At 41.2% G+C, this 16214-nt stretch overlaps 1 protein-coding gene across 1 annotated transcript in view; it reads left to right on the forward strand.

The window, feature by feature from the left end:
• The first annotated feature begins 5119 nt into the window (after positions 1-5119).
• Positions 5120-16214, forward strand: part of LOC130686566 (MOXD1 homolog 2-like) — a 42098-nt gene continuing 31003 nt past the window's right edge. The window contains exon 1 of the mRNA XM_057509682.2: positions 5120-5826. The gene's annotated coding sequence lies outside the window, so the exon portion shown is untranslated. The remainder of the gene's footprint in view (positions 5827-16214) is intronic.

The following is a 16214-nucleotide window of genomic DNA, read 5'->3' on the forward strand; positions in this document are numbered from 1 at the left end:
GAAAAAAACAAAAAAAAAACAAGTATGTACAGTATATAATAGTAAACTCTTTGATAATGGAAATAAAAATTAAGAGGAAGATGGAAAATAATAAAAGTTGAAAACAAAAGCAAACAACCGACTCATTGAAGCCGGATGGTAGGCGGTGTTGAATGCCCTTTTTTTTTTTTTAAACTAGTATCGTAAAAATTCAACCCTACCATCATTTTATACGCCCCTCTTCGGCCCTTCAAAGGCATTAAAAAAACATAAGAATAGAAGGAGCTGTGCAGTGTAATGAAAACGCTTTTCATTCGCGGTTACTGCTCCCAGCAGCCAGTTGGAAGGCTAAATCTACGCGGTATATATATAGGCTACGTATATATCTCATTTATAATGTTAACAGTTTGCGCTCTCATTTGGAAAAAAGACGGTGTGAGAAAAGGTCGATAAAAAAAATAAAACGAAATTTACTTTGTTTGCCATTCGTTAAGACAGGCTAAAGGTGTGTGTACCGCCCTCCCACCCATAGGCTGTGTACATAACACAAGAGGATAAGCGGACGTAGAGTGTTGGAATTTTTAACACATCGGGACAACAACGAAAAAAAATAGAGAAAATAAATTCCAAACAATTGTTTGACATAATCCGACGGTAAGGCATTAGAAAAAAAAATGAATACAGGTCTCGTGGATAGGAAATATAACGATGGCTATATACATACAAATAAATATTCTTTGTTACCGGTTCAACGCTTTTCCTCATCAGGGATTTCCTGTTCAACAAGCGAGACGAGGTAGGAGGGGAGAAGCAACGACAAGAAAAAAAAAAAAAAACCAGTTTAGCCAAAACTAGAAAATACCAAAAGCAACAAAAAAAAATAAATTGATTTGATAAATGTTTAATGCTATAAGGCATCGTGCTCAGTGGAGTTGTACGATGGTGTGAGATGAACGAAGGGGAGTGTTTGACCGTTTCTCCTGATTCTTTTTTTCACTTCAATTTTCACATCCCGAAAATCCCTCTTCTTTTTTTTTTTTTTCTTGTTGAATTATTTATAAATCCGTACACGGTAGAGCGAATCCATCAGCTTATTTTCTCTTTATCTCTCTCACAGCGCGGCCCCTTCTTGTGCAGCAGCGAGGAAAAAGATGTCCAAATCTCAAATACGTGCCATAATAAAAAAAAAAAAAAAAAATTACTTAAAGTTGTAAAATAGAACAAACAAATAAAAACAACTCTTGTACTTTTCACTTATACACGAGCGAAGTAACCGAGAGAGAAACACACACACGTTGCTTCTATTATAAATTGAGATGAGAAATGATGAGGAATTCGAGTGCATGCTGGTGGAAAAAAAAAACAAAAAACAAAACAAAACAAAAAATAATAATATGAAAAGTTTTTGTTGGTGAGTTTGGCAGGGCGTGGGATTGGGACCAACGTCTTACCTGTGCGCGCATTATTTGTCCGGGGCACAGACGAAGATTCATTTCCATCGGTCGCAAAAATTCCGTTCCTACGGGCCAAAAAAGGGGTCGAAAAAAAAGAAAGAAATAAGGAGATACTGGTTGTATAAAAGATACGTGGGGGAGGTGGGATGGATATCCCGCGGTGTTCATCCCAAAGATATGCCAGAAAGAGAAAATGTTCTTCTCTCACTGGCATTTCCGTTTGAGTTTCAATTCTTTGGCTTTTCCTAATATCAACCCCTCTCCGTTTGTTATTAATCAGCTGAATATATTGTAGCGACCGCCATCAAAAATAATGAGGAGAAAGAAAATGAAAAAAAAAAAGGCCAACCTCTTTTTCCACAGTAAATCAAACTCATTACAGCCTCTGATGAGCTTATTTGCATAAAGTCGATGAAACTATTAACGCTTTCTCTCTATCTCCTTGTTTCACTACAAGATCTGCGTTGATGTTGACCGCAAATTGCGATGACATTTTTTCCTTTGAATTGTTAAATCCAATCATGCGATCGATGCCCCAACATCATAGTCGACATTTTAATTGGGTACCTAGAGGGCGCCGCCTGCCCCAGGTTAGCATCAAAGAATAAGGGAGACATTGTGGACAACTGTTGGAAACGGTCCCGCAAACCAGAACAATGACGTGCAATCCGGACCGGGGCGGGGGAGGATACATTCCTTGAACTGTTCTCTTTTGAATCAGTGCCAGAAAACATGTTCAAGTTCAGGTGTTTCGAACAAAGCTACTCGCCCGATTGTACCCTCCTGCCTTTTGTTCTTGTTCATCCAGTTCTTCTGTTCGCAAAAAAAAAAAGCAAACCGCGAAATAGAGTAAAAGAAACACTGGTTTTAACAACGGGTTAAAATACGAAGAAATGCCGCCTTGTTAATTGATCTTGGCAGGGTGGAAGAGAAACGAGGCCCCAATTGAACGAAGGGGGAAACTCTTGGTCGGATACGGATCGATGGAGTTTCGTTTAATTTGCATAATGCGTCTGTGTACTATAAGCCATCCTCATATCTTTTGTCACGGCTGTAATCCCGAACGCCACGTTCAAGAAACAGCAAAGTATTTACAAGTATAAATGAAAGCTCTTCGATAGGCATCCCAACTTATTTCTCTTTTCCAGCTTGTCGCCCTTTTGTTGACACTGTGAATGATTATTCCATTTAAAAGGAAAAAAAAGGGGGGGGGGGAAGGAGATTGAGAAAGAGGTCCTCTTTTCTTCTATGCCTTCAACTCTCACTTCGCTCCTGCATAAATATATACATATATATACGCTGCGCATCAACAATATCAGCAGACCCAGATGAAGAGGAAAAAAAGCATAGGATGTGTACGCATATCTATTTGATCTCGCGGGAGGAGGATCAACCCGTGTGCGTTGTTTACACACAACGGGGGCCACACGACCGGCTGCGAAAAAAAGAGCAGACAAACCTGAGAAACGAATGGGTTTTTTTTTTTTAAACCCTTCTAGTCTTTAGATACACATCGCCAACGAATATATATCGAAGAATTTTTCCAGATGAGCAGAGAGTCTCTCAATATTTGCTTCCGGTTCCGGGAAAAACAAATATAAGACATCGATAGCGATTTCTCTTTTTAAAACGCGTCTCTTGTTCGCTATTCTCTTTGGCACGTTCCTCATCTTGACACTTTCTATACGCAAAAAGTGTATGCATTGGTTCATTTTTATTAGTTCTTCAATCATTTTGACCAAAATAAAAGAAATATGTATCTCTTTTATTTAATACAAATAAAAAAATTCTTGTGTGAATAATGAAAAAAAGACGGGTTAGAATCTATACCCAATTCGGCAGTAGTTTTCAAGCCAGAGGAGTCAGACAGTATCATTTCGATCAGTAGGAAAAGAAACTTGCGCATTGTTTGTTTGCCTCTCATTCCTGAAATACTCGAAATAAGAAGTACGACTGGGAACGGATTCGTTCGGATGGGTCACAACCATTTCCCCTCCCCCCCCCCTGTACACTCGGCTATGAAAATTCTTCCGGCAGTACCCAAATTGGGTGGGACAGCACCAAATACCATCTCGTTCTTTTTTCCCGTGTGATCCTCCGTTTTTTGTTACCCATAGTGTATTTGGTTCCTTCGCATTGGCCTGGAATCTCGTTGTCCAACTTCTTTTCTTTGTTTTGTGTCGACATTTCGTCACGAAATCGGCCTTTTTTAAACAGCCGGGACCAAATACTTGCGTTCGTTATTTCTCATTGGATCTCCTTTGAAATTTCGAAAGTGAAATGGCCGGAACGAAACACTCAAAGCCGGTTGGCTTTATTTTTTCTTCGTGTTTTAACAATCAGACGCAAAAACCGAGATTGACGTGCCATTGACAACGAGACGATGCCGTGTCACGAAACGCCCATTGCCCTGGACGACGAACTAATTAAACCGAAATCAGTGACGATGCCAACGTCGGTAGGGGACGGGGTGAGAAGATGAGACAGTTGTCCGACCCTCCTCGCGTCCCTTCTGATATTAGATTTAAAAAATAAATAAAACGAAAGTATGCAGATGTGTGCACGTTGAAGAGGGGGAATGTTCCAAAGAGTTGGCTTCAACTTGTGCAGCCCAGTCGTTGATGGAAAACGATCCAGCGTTCAAGCTAACGGATAGAGGGAGTTGGCTATCTGATGTCCAAATGTTGTAACTTTTAAATAACCCATACGGATCTTTCGGAATGTTCCATCTAGATCTTCTTCTTTCGCTTTCCCCCCTTTTTTTTTTCTTACGGATGTCTGACTGATCCCTTTCACGACACGATCCTTTTCTTTTTCTTCAAAAACTGAGCTGGAAATAAGAGGAACAAAAAGGGGGCAAAGTGAAAAATGGAGAAAACAGTCGCTTGCGTCAATGGTGCGGGACCGAAGTAGGGGGGCGTTTCGTTCGCCTTGCATATTGTGGAGAGAGGGAGTGAGAAATATTTACGGTTTGTTTACTCTTGAAGCTGCTAGCGGTCGGAAATTTCTTTGGCTTATCGGCTGCTGCCCGGAGAAAGAAAATAACAAGTCGGTGGAGAGTGCAACCAAATCAAAGGAATTCCACATCGTCATTTTCCATGTCTGCATAGCACTTTGGTGCTAAACACGAACGCATTCAACACGCAATTCTGGAACACTAACGCAGACGAAGATATTTTTTTGTTAGTAGACCTAGTTTGTTGTTTTCTTATTTATTACATAAAACTGGGAAAACTAGAATCACCAAACGGCTGTTCAAGTTTGGAAAGAGGAAGTTTGACATGTTTCCCGATCGATCCACAAATCCAGTGAGAAAATTTGTTTGTGATCTAGTTTTTTTTTTTTTCTTTAATTCCAGGATGTTATAGGCCAACGAAAACCGCCCTAACAAGATGAAATTTAAGGCTACATAAACAAAAAAAAACAACAAAACAAACGAAAACATAACCCATCTAGAGGTTCTCACGTTTCAAGTTGCCTTTTTTTGTGCGTGTTGTTTTTCTTTCCTTCTTTATAGCGCCGCCGTTGTTGTCCAGAGATGGCGCGCGCATCGTTTCTCTCCCCCACCATTTTCCCAGGCAGGCCCGAACAAGTCCACTAGACGACCACGCTTGCATGGACTGACTAGGGAACTCTTGTTACTCTCCTGCCCATGCCAGAAGTTCCATCAGTCGACTACACGCCGCCGTAGAGTTCGTACAGGCCACGTGTTGCAACCAATTCATTTTAACTTCGAAGTTTTCGTTATCGGTTTCTACATTACATTTATTTTATTCTCTTCATCACAAATAGAAGCTCATTCGTGATTTATTGCTGACGATTTACAACACCGAGTGTGCATTCTGAGAATTTTTAATCGACATCGAGTCAACTCTGAAAGAAATTTGATCCGACATTTTTATCCAAGTGTCTCCTGCATCTCGTCTTGTCCGTAACAAGTTGAAAACCTTCAAATCCTTCGAGTGTTATTCGAGTCAGAACATTTGTCTGTACCTCGTTCAGTGGCCATTAGAGTCAGACAAGAAGACGAGAGACATTTTGCTTTTCATAATTACATAGTCAGCAACGAAAAGTGAGAGAAGAAAGAACCCCCTCCCCCTAAAAAAAAAAATTGCTTAGTGTCTTTTTTGCGTGTCTGTGTGCTTCGTGTCGGTTGTGTCTTTTGTGCCTACACCGCGTGGCGTATACATCAGCAGTGTTTCTCAGTCCGAGTGTGTTCTATATCCAGTGTTGTTCTATACGTTTCTTTCGTTACGTTTGTGATTGCCACAGTCAGTCAGGGTAGATATAATCACCCAAAAGAAGAAACAAACTCATCGCTGTTTTTTTTTTGTGTTTTTTGCTTGAGAAACAACTTTTCTTCCAAAACCCCCTCTGGACGATAAATAATTAGGTAAGTCAGACTGAATTCTTTTCTTTTTTTTTCTTTTCTTCTAATGCTTTTTTCTGTACGAGTCTTTATCTCTCAGCTGGTTTTTTTGTTGTGGGCTTTTCCGTTTGCCCACTCATTTCATGTGAGTGTCGTTCGTTCACTTGTTGTTTTTGTGTTATTATTACCCCGTTTTTTTTTGTCTCGAACCAAATGGGTGGATCCACCACTTTTCTCTCTTTTGGATTTACTCGAGTTCCAAGTTCCATCGCCCGGTAATTGTTTGTTCATTCATCACGAAAAGTTAGACAGTTGCTCTCTCCTCCGGCGTAATATGAACCTCACTTTTGCGTGTGTATCTCTTCTGTGTGTTTTCCTCCCATTTTTTCTTTCGTTCAACAATAAGCTTGGCCCATCTCGCCCGCTCACATGGTCAATGCTCGAACCATTTTTTTTTTTTCTTTTTACCTCTTTCTCGCTCTCTTTAGAGGCGGGGTGGTGTAGAACATCAGAGACAATGAGGGCAAAACCTCGTTCGTGATGATGATGATAATGATGATGATTTCAATCGGTTCCTGTACAGACTTGAAAAACACCGTGAGAAAAAAATGCATACAAACTTGAAGAATGTAACAAGTAAAACTAGCCAACTATGTAAGGTTATTTCATTGCAGTCAGTCACACAGTCTCTTTAACCCTCAAAGGGAAACAAAAAAAAAGCCCCCCTGCTTTTTGTCTTTCATACATTTGAGTCGGCTCGGGTTTCAACTGCGTTGCCTCCTCGTTATGAAGCCCTTTTTATTCTTTGGCCCCCACAAGACATATGCCAGACTGAGGGGCCTTAAAAATCACGACTTGCATGCAGTTGCATCAAACAGCTTTTTTTTTTCCCGTTGACTTGCTCTTCTCGTATGCACAAAGGCATTCGAGCAACAATAAAGCCGATAGATCTGTCAATTCCACGTTACTCGCGTCACATTCTGTGCATGCATACCTGCCAAATCTTAACGAGGTGTCAGCAACAACAACAAAAAAAAAACGTCGAGTAATCCCCTTACGTCGTCGCTGTCTGTTACATTTTTTTTTTCCTTAAAAAAAAAAACGGATTTCCGAATCTCGCACAGAGAGGAAGGAAAACGCATGCTAGGCATCAAATCCGGATTGAATCGTCAAACTGTTACCATTGATGGCCGCATTTTCTTTCTAAATAAAGCTTTTATTGTACAATAAGGTGGGAGGGTGGATAGCGTAATTTATGGCATCGTCATTGTGCAAGAGAGCCTTTAAAAAAAAAAATAAGCGAGGGGGACCGGGGCAAGGAAGATGACTTGAAGGATGGTAACACAAGATGCTGAATTTTTTTTTTGGTCGAGTGTCAGACCTCAATGTCAACTTTTGGGGTTTTCATTTTCAAACAGAAAAAAAAAAGAAAATGTCCGACCCCTCTTTCGTTAGACATTTTGCTACGTGCCTGAGTTACCACTCAGCCGGAAAAAAAGAATACCTTCTTTTCTATCCGCAATTGGGGGGTGTACATATTCTTTTCATTTTTACGAGGATACAATTTTTTTTTTTTTTAAAGGTACTATAATACAATAAACTAGGGCGCGCGCGTTGGAACTTTGGGCATTTGATTTCTTCTTCCATTTTTTTTTTATATTGGGTGCTGTGTTGACGAGGCTGCAAGTCGAGCTCTAGTTCCAGCGGATATGCGTAGAATCGAGTGAAAGGATAGAGAAAAAAAAAAGAGAGACCATGGAATGATAGTCCGGTCATTCAAATGTAGCCGAGCGTAGAGAGCGGACAACGTGCGCGCCACGGGGTGTAGGTGGCGACCAAACTTTTTCGGTCAAAGAGAGGAGGTGGAGGGGAAAGAAGATCTTCGGGGCGGATTGTGTTTAGGGTTTTCTTTCTCCCTCCCCTCGATTTCAAGCTGGAATTATTTAGCGGTCCCAAAAACCTTCACCCCCTTTTCTTCTTTGAGCTGGGACCATTCACTTTGTCACACAGACTGTTGTACTCTACTGCTGCACTATACTGTTACTTCTTTTACCTTTTTCATTCATTGCCCGGATTTTTGTTTTGTTTGATGATGGCGCTAGATCCCCGTCCCTTTGCCCCCGGTCCACCATAACGACAATTCATTGTGTTGGCAAATGCAAGCGGAAGAAAATAAAAGAGGGCCCGTTTCTTCCCTTTTTTATTCAGTCGAAATGCGGGGTTTGTTGTGTCGTCCAGGTGTGTTGTTTGGGGTACGGTAATCTCACTCCTTCCAAAACAGTTCGCTTTTTTCCTTTTCTTTTTTTATCGACAATTGCCAGCGCGAGGAAGGTCTAATCGATCGGAAAAGAAGAAGAAGACGGAAAAATTTTTCAGCCGACACAAATTCCCATGTAACCTTGTTATTTCCGCAAACGTTTCACACGCGCTCTGCTAGATTTGAAGGATCCGCTAGGGACTGTAAGCGTCGATGATGGAAGAGACATTTTTCGTGTTGTTGAATACGACGTCTCGAAGGCTAAGATCCCGCAGAGGCCCTGTAGACATTGTGTGCGTTGAAAGTGGGGGGGGGGGGGATGATGGCCTCAAGTCTTATTCTAAAACGGACCGCCGCCGTCGTCGTCGTCATCGATGTAGATCCATCAAACAAAAAAAAAACGGGAATAAGGGAGAAAAAAAGGGAAGGAGATCCATCATAACCGGAGGAAGCAGATTCGCTCCGCATCTCTTTTACGTATGTGGTTTGTGTTTGTAATGGTTTATATATATATATATATATATACCTGCCGGTCGGGATTTAGCCATCAAACGTGTCTTTTAAGCGTGAGAAAAAAAAAGGGAAAACCGTGTGATTATCATTTTTTTTTTTCTCGAAACTGCGTCTTAGATATTGGCAGAAGTTTCTTGTATTTTATTTTTTACCTCGGCCGAATCGTTTCGTATTTGGTCGGTCATAAATTCAGACGGCAGACACACGCGCGGCTATCGAGAGGAATGCGACGGGTTCCGTGTAGATAAATCACGCAACGGCTGGCGTCTCCAACGGGAAAGAACTGTGACAAATCAAAAGGGCCGTTTTTTTTTCAAGGTTGTTTTCATCTCCACTTGCCGCCGCCAACACCACCACCCACTTGTTGTTGTGTTATTCCACGAAGGCGAAATTTAAAAAAAATAACAAGCTCACAAAATCTCTGTGTCTCTCTCTCTCTCGTCCAAAAAGCAACACATAAAAAAGAATGTTTTTAGAAGCCAAACAAATCAAGTGACAAAAAAAAAAAAATATTTACAAGCAGATGATCAATATCCATTTCGATGTAGAACTTGGTGTTAGTGGATTGCCAGCCATTTCAACTTTCTCATTGGCGCCGCCCATGTCTTTTGGTCGGACGGGCTAGAACATTGTAAATATTAGATTTTTTTTTCTTTTTTAGAACGTTGCATATTTTTTTTTAAAGTGGGTGTTGTGTCCTTATCACGTAATAACACGGTAGAGATAGCGAGCAAGTGGGAGTTTGATTTGCACCACCACTAAATAACTACGTGCTTCTACCAACAGAGCAGTTGAAATCTTTTTATTTGAGTAGATGTTGAGCTACGGCCTGTAATGATTTACGCGCGGTCACGATGGGGGCTGGAGAAAGAGAGAGAAAAAAAAATATTTCACGAATGTTCATTATAATAATAGTTCCTCATTTGATTTTTTTTTTCTATTGGTTGCTCGAAAATCAGATGGCGGAGAGAGAGAGAGAGAATCCCAACGTCTAATATATTTAAATTGCTCGTCGCACTTTAATCATGGGGGCGCACGTGTGTGTTTGAAACCGATGTTCAAGAAACGTGGCCAGGGGGACGTGAATAGAAGCCCTGGTCAGAATGAGGAAGCCATCACATCATGACTTTGCTTTTATTCTTTACGCTGCCATCTCCGTAGCCAACAAGGGGGTTCACGCCGCCGTCATGACTCGGCCTCTTTTCTCTTTTCTTATTCTTCGTCTTTAAACCCAAGATGTTTCCAAACATTTTTTTTTTTAAACTTCTTTTTATCATTTTTTTTTTGTATCTGATTTAAAAGACTTACGAAAAAGGCAAGAGAAAAAAAAACTAGTTATGAACTCGTTCGTGTCAAACGGCCATTTTTTCCTTTTAGCTATTGTAGTAGGTGTCGTGTGTGAACCAAAATAGCGGGGCCCTTTTTTTTTCAGCCAAGCGGAAGGAGAGAGCGAGAGAGAGAGAAAACCCAAATGATAATGATAGCGTGATTCGAATAGACACAATCTTACTGAGGTCTCTTTCGTGACGGTCCCCCCAGTGCAATCGTGTGCCCGTTCTTGCCTAACTCTTGACACTGTCAAGACAAATTGAGTCCGATTGCAGCAAGGGGCCGTCTATTTTAGAAATTGTGACGCACGATTGGCTTCAACACGCCGTCAGATCGATGATTATCTACCGTGATATGACAAGATGGGGTGGAGGTTACTCTCAGTCCCCGTGCTTAGGACTTGTCATTTCCCACCAGCTATGGTGTCAGTCCCATAATAAAATTAAACGAAAAATAAAGCAAACAGAAGAATCAAGTTGATAATCGGCCCTAGAAATTAACAAACGAAAATTGTTTTGCTTTTTATTTCTATCGTAACTGGTTTATCTCGAGGAATTGCATTACGCTTGTTTTTCTTATTCCCCTTTCTTTTCTTTTTTTTTTTTGGAACCAAAGTGGAATCATTCACACAAATTATTCAACGGGCATTTCTTTCAAGTGATGGAGGGGGGAAAAAAGGGCGTCTCACTAAATCAGTTTGATCGAGATTGCGTGCGTGGTACAACGTCGGGCGCGCGAGCTGCAAACTAAACAAAAATGTACATAATATAGTTGATAACATGTCTCCGTTGAAACGGTGCAAGATATCGATCGAGCTATTTCGTGGGTGTACGTGAAGTCGCAGGTGAGAAATGACGTACGCGAACGTCTTTTCTGACTCGAGTTTAAAATAACTCTTCCGCAGTAGGACGCGAAAAGTAAATGACGTGCGTTACAACGTGAATTCGCTGAAGCATCGAATAGAAGTCTCGACCAACTCGTGTTGTTTTGTGTAACCCAAAATGTAAAAGCTGTGTGAAGAAATGAGGATTGCTTGCGTACATACAGCTGTTGTGTTATTATAGGAACACGAGAGAGACAGAGAGGGAGTGGAACACGTGGAGGACGCTGATCCGTAGAACTGGCCAAATCTAATTTGATATCGTCTGTTCCACTGATTCGATTGCTCCCGTTGGAGTGGGGCCACTGTTCTCTTAGGGGGAAAAGGTTGGTCGATTTCGGTACTAATCGTGTTACACGAGACAGACAAGAGTGCGCTGCATCAGGTAGCTCGTAAGATGAGCGAGAGGCAAGAGATTGGAAGCTGCTACCGACTATTTTAAATAAATACCTAGGCTGCTGCTGCTGCTGCTGCTGCTGCTCTTGATGGAATTTTCCCCCTTTTTTTTTTTTTTCTTAAAAGGAAAGGCAGGAACAAAAGAGGCAACTCAAACGACCGTGGGGTGAAAGCCTACGCAGCCCCTAGAGGCAATTCTCTTTCACGCCGAGCTGCTTACGGCCGGTGCACGTAGACAGCATTTAACCTAACTTCATAGTCCGCCTCCTCCTCCCCTCTACCCTCTTTTTTTTTTTTTTTTTTTTTTTTTTACCCAAATAACTTCTCCGTTCACCACAACCCCCCGGTAGTGTATTATTTTTTTTTCTTTTTTCGTTGGGGTTCACCTCGGGGCACGTTTTGTGTGTACACGAAGCACACCTTTCTTGCGGGGGCACAGCGAGGTGCCAAAAAGAGATGGCCATCGCCAATAGCTCGGCCCACCCACAACCAATTCTTCCCCCCCCCTCCTCTCTTCTTGAAGTAAAGTTCCATCTTCTCGGTCTTCTTGAGGCTGCAGAAGCATGCACTCACCGTAAATGCCTCGTACAATTTTAGGGCAAGTCTCCAACTCGTTTTGTTTAAACAAGGAACTTGAGGCAAAGTCAGGAATTTCAACGTTTGTTTTTGACATGTTCTCCACAAAGCAGCACCTTGACTCCGCGTTTACGTGTGTGTGCGCGCTTTGTACTGAGGGGGTGGGGGGGGGGGGAGACAGTTTGAGAACGCCAACGAGTTTGACAGGTCAAAAGACAAACACGAGAAACATGGCACCAACGGGCGTGCAGCCTACGTACGTGTGTTTGATAATAGAGTAGGCCCTCGGCCGAAAACTGGCCGTGTCCCTTCTTTTTTGTTTGAACAGCAACACCTTTCATACATCGTCGAGAGACAGAAAATGTGTAACTCAGTTTAGGAGAAACTCTGAACATTCAGTGGCTTTGTTTTCATTCTCTCAATAACACTTGAAAACACTCGGGACGGAAAGCGACAGCTAAACTTTTTGGCGACAGGCCGTGGCTTCTGGAATCCTCTTTTCCGCCCTTTTTTTTTCGCGACTTGTCTGTGGCTTTAACGGTAACGAACGTCAATAATTACCGATCCAATCAACGTCAACGATTTCTCGAGATCGATGGTCCCCCCCCCCCCCCCATCTCTCCTTTCTGTCTCTCCACTTGGCGCGTATACCTCTCTCAAGGCGCCTGTTATACGATCCGCCAACTTACATGCGACAGGGGCGTTGTTAATAGCTGCGGATAGCGGACAAAGGCGTGGCACGTATTCTTACTTCAAAACGGTTCTCTCCGTATCACTTTTTTTTTCCGTACTAACAATAAGAGGAAAGCTTTGAAATCCTAACTATTAATGGCAGCCGAAAGAATCTAATCGATCGTTGACCGCTTGGCCTTCTTTACCGTCTTGTAGGCATTTCTTTAATTTTATTGATTGCTCTGTTTAAAAAAAAAAAAAAAATATAAATAAAAATAAAGAGTGTTTCTGCTGGATCGAAAGAAAGGCTGCAGTGGTGAAAAGAATTAAGCCAACGCAGTACTTTTTGGATTCCCAATGGCTATTGGGACGTTACAATCGAAACTGATTCATCCGTAAAAATAAAAAAGGGGACGCAAAAGACGGCACAATGTCCCCGTCTTTTTTTTTTTTTTTTTTTTTTTTTTTTCGTATTGATTTTCGATCCGTTGATTTTCTTCGACAGTCTCCGCGTTTGCCGACAAGTTTTTCGTTACATACACACCAAACGCAGATTAGGATTTTAGATAGGCGTTGGTCCCAGGTATATATATATATATACGTTGAGAAATCCTCGCACCTGCCTCAACATCACGTCAGTTTGACCTAAAAAAAAAGGTACATAAAAAGAGGCGACGTCCTTGCTTCTTTTCGACACGCCTTTGGAGTTTGTTTTATTATCTTTTGATTCTGTTAGTGTTAGTGTTGTCGAAAGAAAGTTATATAGTCGCGTGTTGGAATGATTTTTGGGAAAAGGAAAGAAATCCGTCTGCATAACGAGGTTCTTATATGACATCTTGATCTTAACTTGTACACATATCGGAGGGTGTCTAGAAAGAGAGAGAGAGAGAGAGAAAAAAAAAAGGCTGACCTCTTGCAGTCGCAGCGATTCACCTGACAGTTTGACGATCTTGTGTTTACGTTAGAGAATATAGATGGAGGAGCCGGAGAAACAAGAGATAGGACCACCCTCTACGTGTCTAGCTCTTTTTGTTCAGATCACACTGATCTCTCTAGACATTCCTCAACAGAGGCAACACACTAGCACAAAACAAAAGAGACATTGAAACCAGCACGCCATCAAACATCATGAAATTTTCCTTTTTTTTTTTTTTTGTTTTTTAAAGGGAAAACGTCAAATTTTCTCTTTTGAAATAGAGGCCCCAAGATTTGAATAGACCGCGCCGTGATGCATGAGCTCTGGTGGTAGCGTGCTACCATCCGAGTCGTGTTCAAGTCTCTTTTTTTTTTGTTTCGTTAAAAGCCCCCCCCCCCCCCCCCAAAAAAAAAAAAAAAAAAAAAACTTCAGTATTTGATATTTTCATATTTGTTTTCTTGTGTATGGCGAGGTATTGTACTCCTCTTTTCATGTATGTGCAAGACGTATCGAGTGTCAAATGTCGTCCATTGTTCACGTCACGCAATGCCAACTTCCCCTCTAGATCTCTTTTTTTTTTTTTTTAATTCTTACTCTTATTCCTGTTGTATATATTTTTTTAAAAATCAACCGAATCTTGCATCACTCAACGGGTTCAATCTTAAGGAGAAGATCCTCTTTTATTTGTTTTATTTGCTGGAACAGATTTTTTTTTATTTTGGGGTTGATGAGGACGTTTTAAGCACACCTCAACCAAATGCTAATTTTCAATCAATGCACAGACTTCTCGACTTGTCTCATTAAAAGAATTGAAAGCGCACGCACAACGATATAAAAAAAAAAAAATTAATACCAACGCTGGATGTAAGGTATTTTATTTATTTTTTTTTTCGAGAATCTCTGTTCCGCTTGCGCAGACACAATTAACGACGGTGTGACTTGCTTTCGAATTTATTTTTTTTGGACGTAGCTCTTCACTCGTGCCCCTCTTTAGCCTTATGCCTTATTCATGTGAGAGACATTGACATTTGCATGAAATAACAATGAATGAATCTCATTTTCTGGCCAAAACGAAAGCTACTTGTCTAGCGGCTTCACGGATATTTTACACCTGGATAATATCAGAGTGAAAGAAAGAAAAGAAAACAAGTGTGTTGAAGGTCTTCATTCGTTGTCCAGGTGATTCTTTCTCTTGAAAAAAAAGAAAAAAAAAAGGGAGGATGTCTATATGGTCTAATCAACTTTTCTTGTTGTGTACACGTCTGCTGGCCCTGTATATCAAGTCTGGCGGCATTGATCCGACACAGAGGCAGACAGTAGTGACTTTTTTTTCTGGTAGGTCTACAAAATAAAAAGAGTCGGTCGAGAAAAGGGCAGGAAAACGTCATTAAAAACGATGAAAAAAAAAAAAAAAAGGGACCGTAGAGGGCCGGCTGCAAAAATATTGAACTTGAGAGAATGTCCGGCACTTTACCCCCGGAGCGGATGAAGTAGCTGAGACTAGCCCAGCTGCTGCTGCTGCTGCTGCTGCTGCAAGTTTTCTATCTTTTTTTTTCTTGTGTGTCCTTTTTCTCTCAGCATGGGGCGGGGGTCCCCACCTTTCATTTTCAACTACAACAACAGAGGCCCCCGGTAAGAAATGGCAATGTAACATGAAGAGCACAGGACTAGGAGGAAAAGAAACTTTTGCCACTAGAACCGATGCCAACCATCGCTTAATCAATAGCGGCCACTGACAAGTGTGGGCCGGAAAATTCTTCTTTATTTCTTTATTCTCTTGTGACAAAAGAAAAGGGACTAGAAAGAAGAAAATACAATTGAAAAGAAGTCTCCCTTTCTTCCTTATGAAAAATATATATACAAAAAAAAAAGGCCATTCATTGAAGATGACACCTCCATCGAAAAGCAGTGGGGATATATAGAAAGAAAAAAAAAACGTCAGATTGGCCCCGATTTTCAGAGGGGGGTTAGTTGAATGTTGATATTGAGAGACCTCAAGACTGCGGCGTAAAAAAAAATATATATATAATGTTTAGATGGTAAAAGAGATCAAATGTCTTAGCCCGGAAGTGGTCGATAATGTCAACACGTATTGTCCAATCTCTTTCGCGTTTTTCAACATCGAGTATCTCAACACTACTGGATTAATCTCTTGGAACATCACACACACACACACACACACACTGAGGAAAGACTTGATTTACGTCTTTCTTTTTCAACCCGAAGCAGCTATTATTTTTGCCAGAGACATAGTTATACGCTTATAAACATAACAATGTCTCGTCACACGAAGGAACATCTCCGTTGACGGACTTTGGTCGAATACAATTTCACGACCGTCGACATAAAAAGACACGGTCATCATTCACTCGGCCCTTTTTTTTTTTTTTTTTTTTTTTACAGCTGCCGGACTTTTTTTTTTTATCGTCTCGTCGACTAATCGTCACATCGCACACACCACCCCCTAATCAACGTTTAGTAGCCAACATTTTGACGGGATTTCTTCCTCCCCCTTCTTCACGTCATGGAACGTCTATAAAATAAGTGGCTTTTCCATTAAAAAAAAAAAAGAAGAAGAAAAACGGGACGTATGGGAAAACAGATTGCCATCGTCGTTGTGGTCTTTTTCATTCGAACTTTATGCGTTTGGGTCAAGCGTTAACTGCTGGCCCATGTCTGCATTAGCGCAAACTTTCAAAAAAGAGACTTTTATCCGTTTGTTGTTGATGACTTCCCAGCTCTAAATCCCCCCGTTCTCGTTGAGGCATCTCTGTATCTAATAATCTTTATTGATAGTCGTGACGAGGGTGAGAACAACTTGGTGGTTCGTATTCATTCCCGTCTAAAAACCTACCACACCAGACGATAGTAAA

Source organism: Daphnia carinata, chromosome 2 (assembly GCF_022539665.2).
Source record: "Daphnia carinata strain CSIRO-1 chromosome 2, CSIRO_AGI_Dcar_HiC_V3, whole genome shotgun sequence".
Lineage (NCBI taxonomy): Eukaryota > Metazoa > Arthropoda > Branchiopoda > Diplostraca > Daphniidae > Daphnia > Daphnia carinata.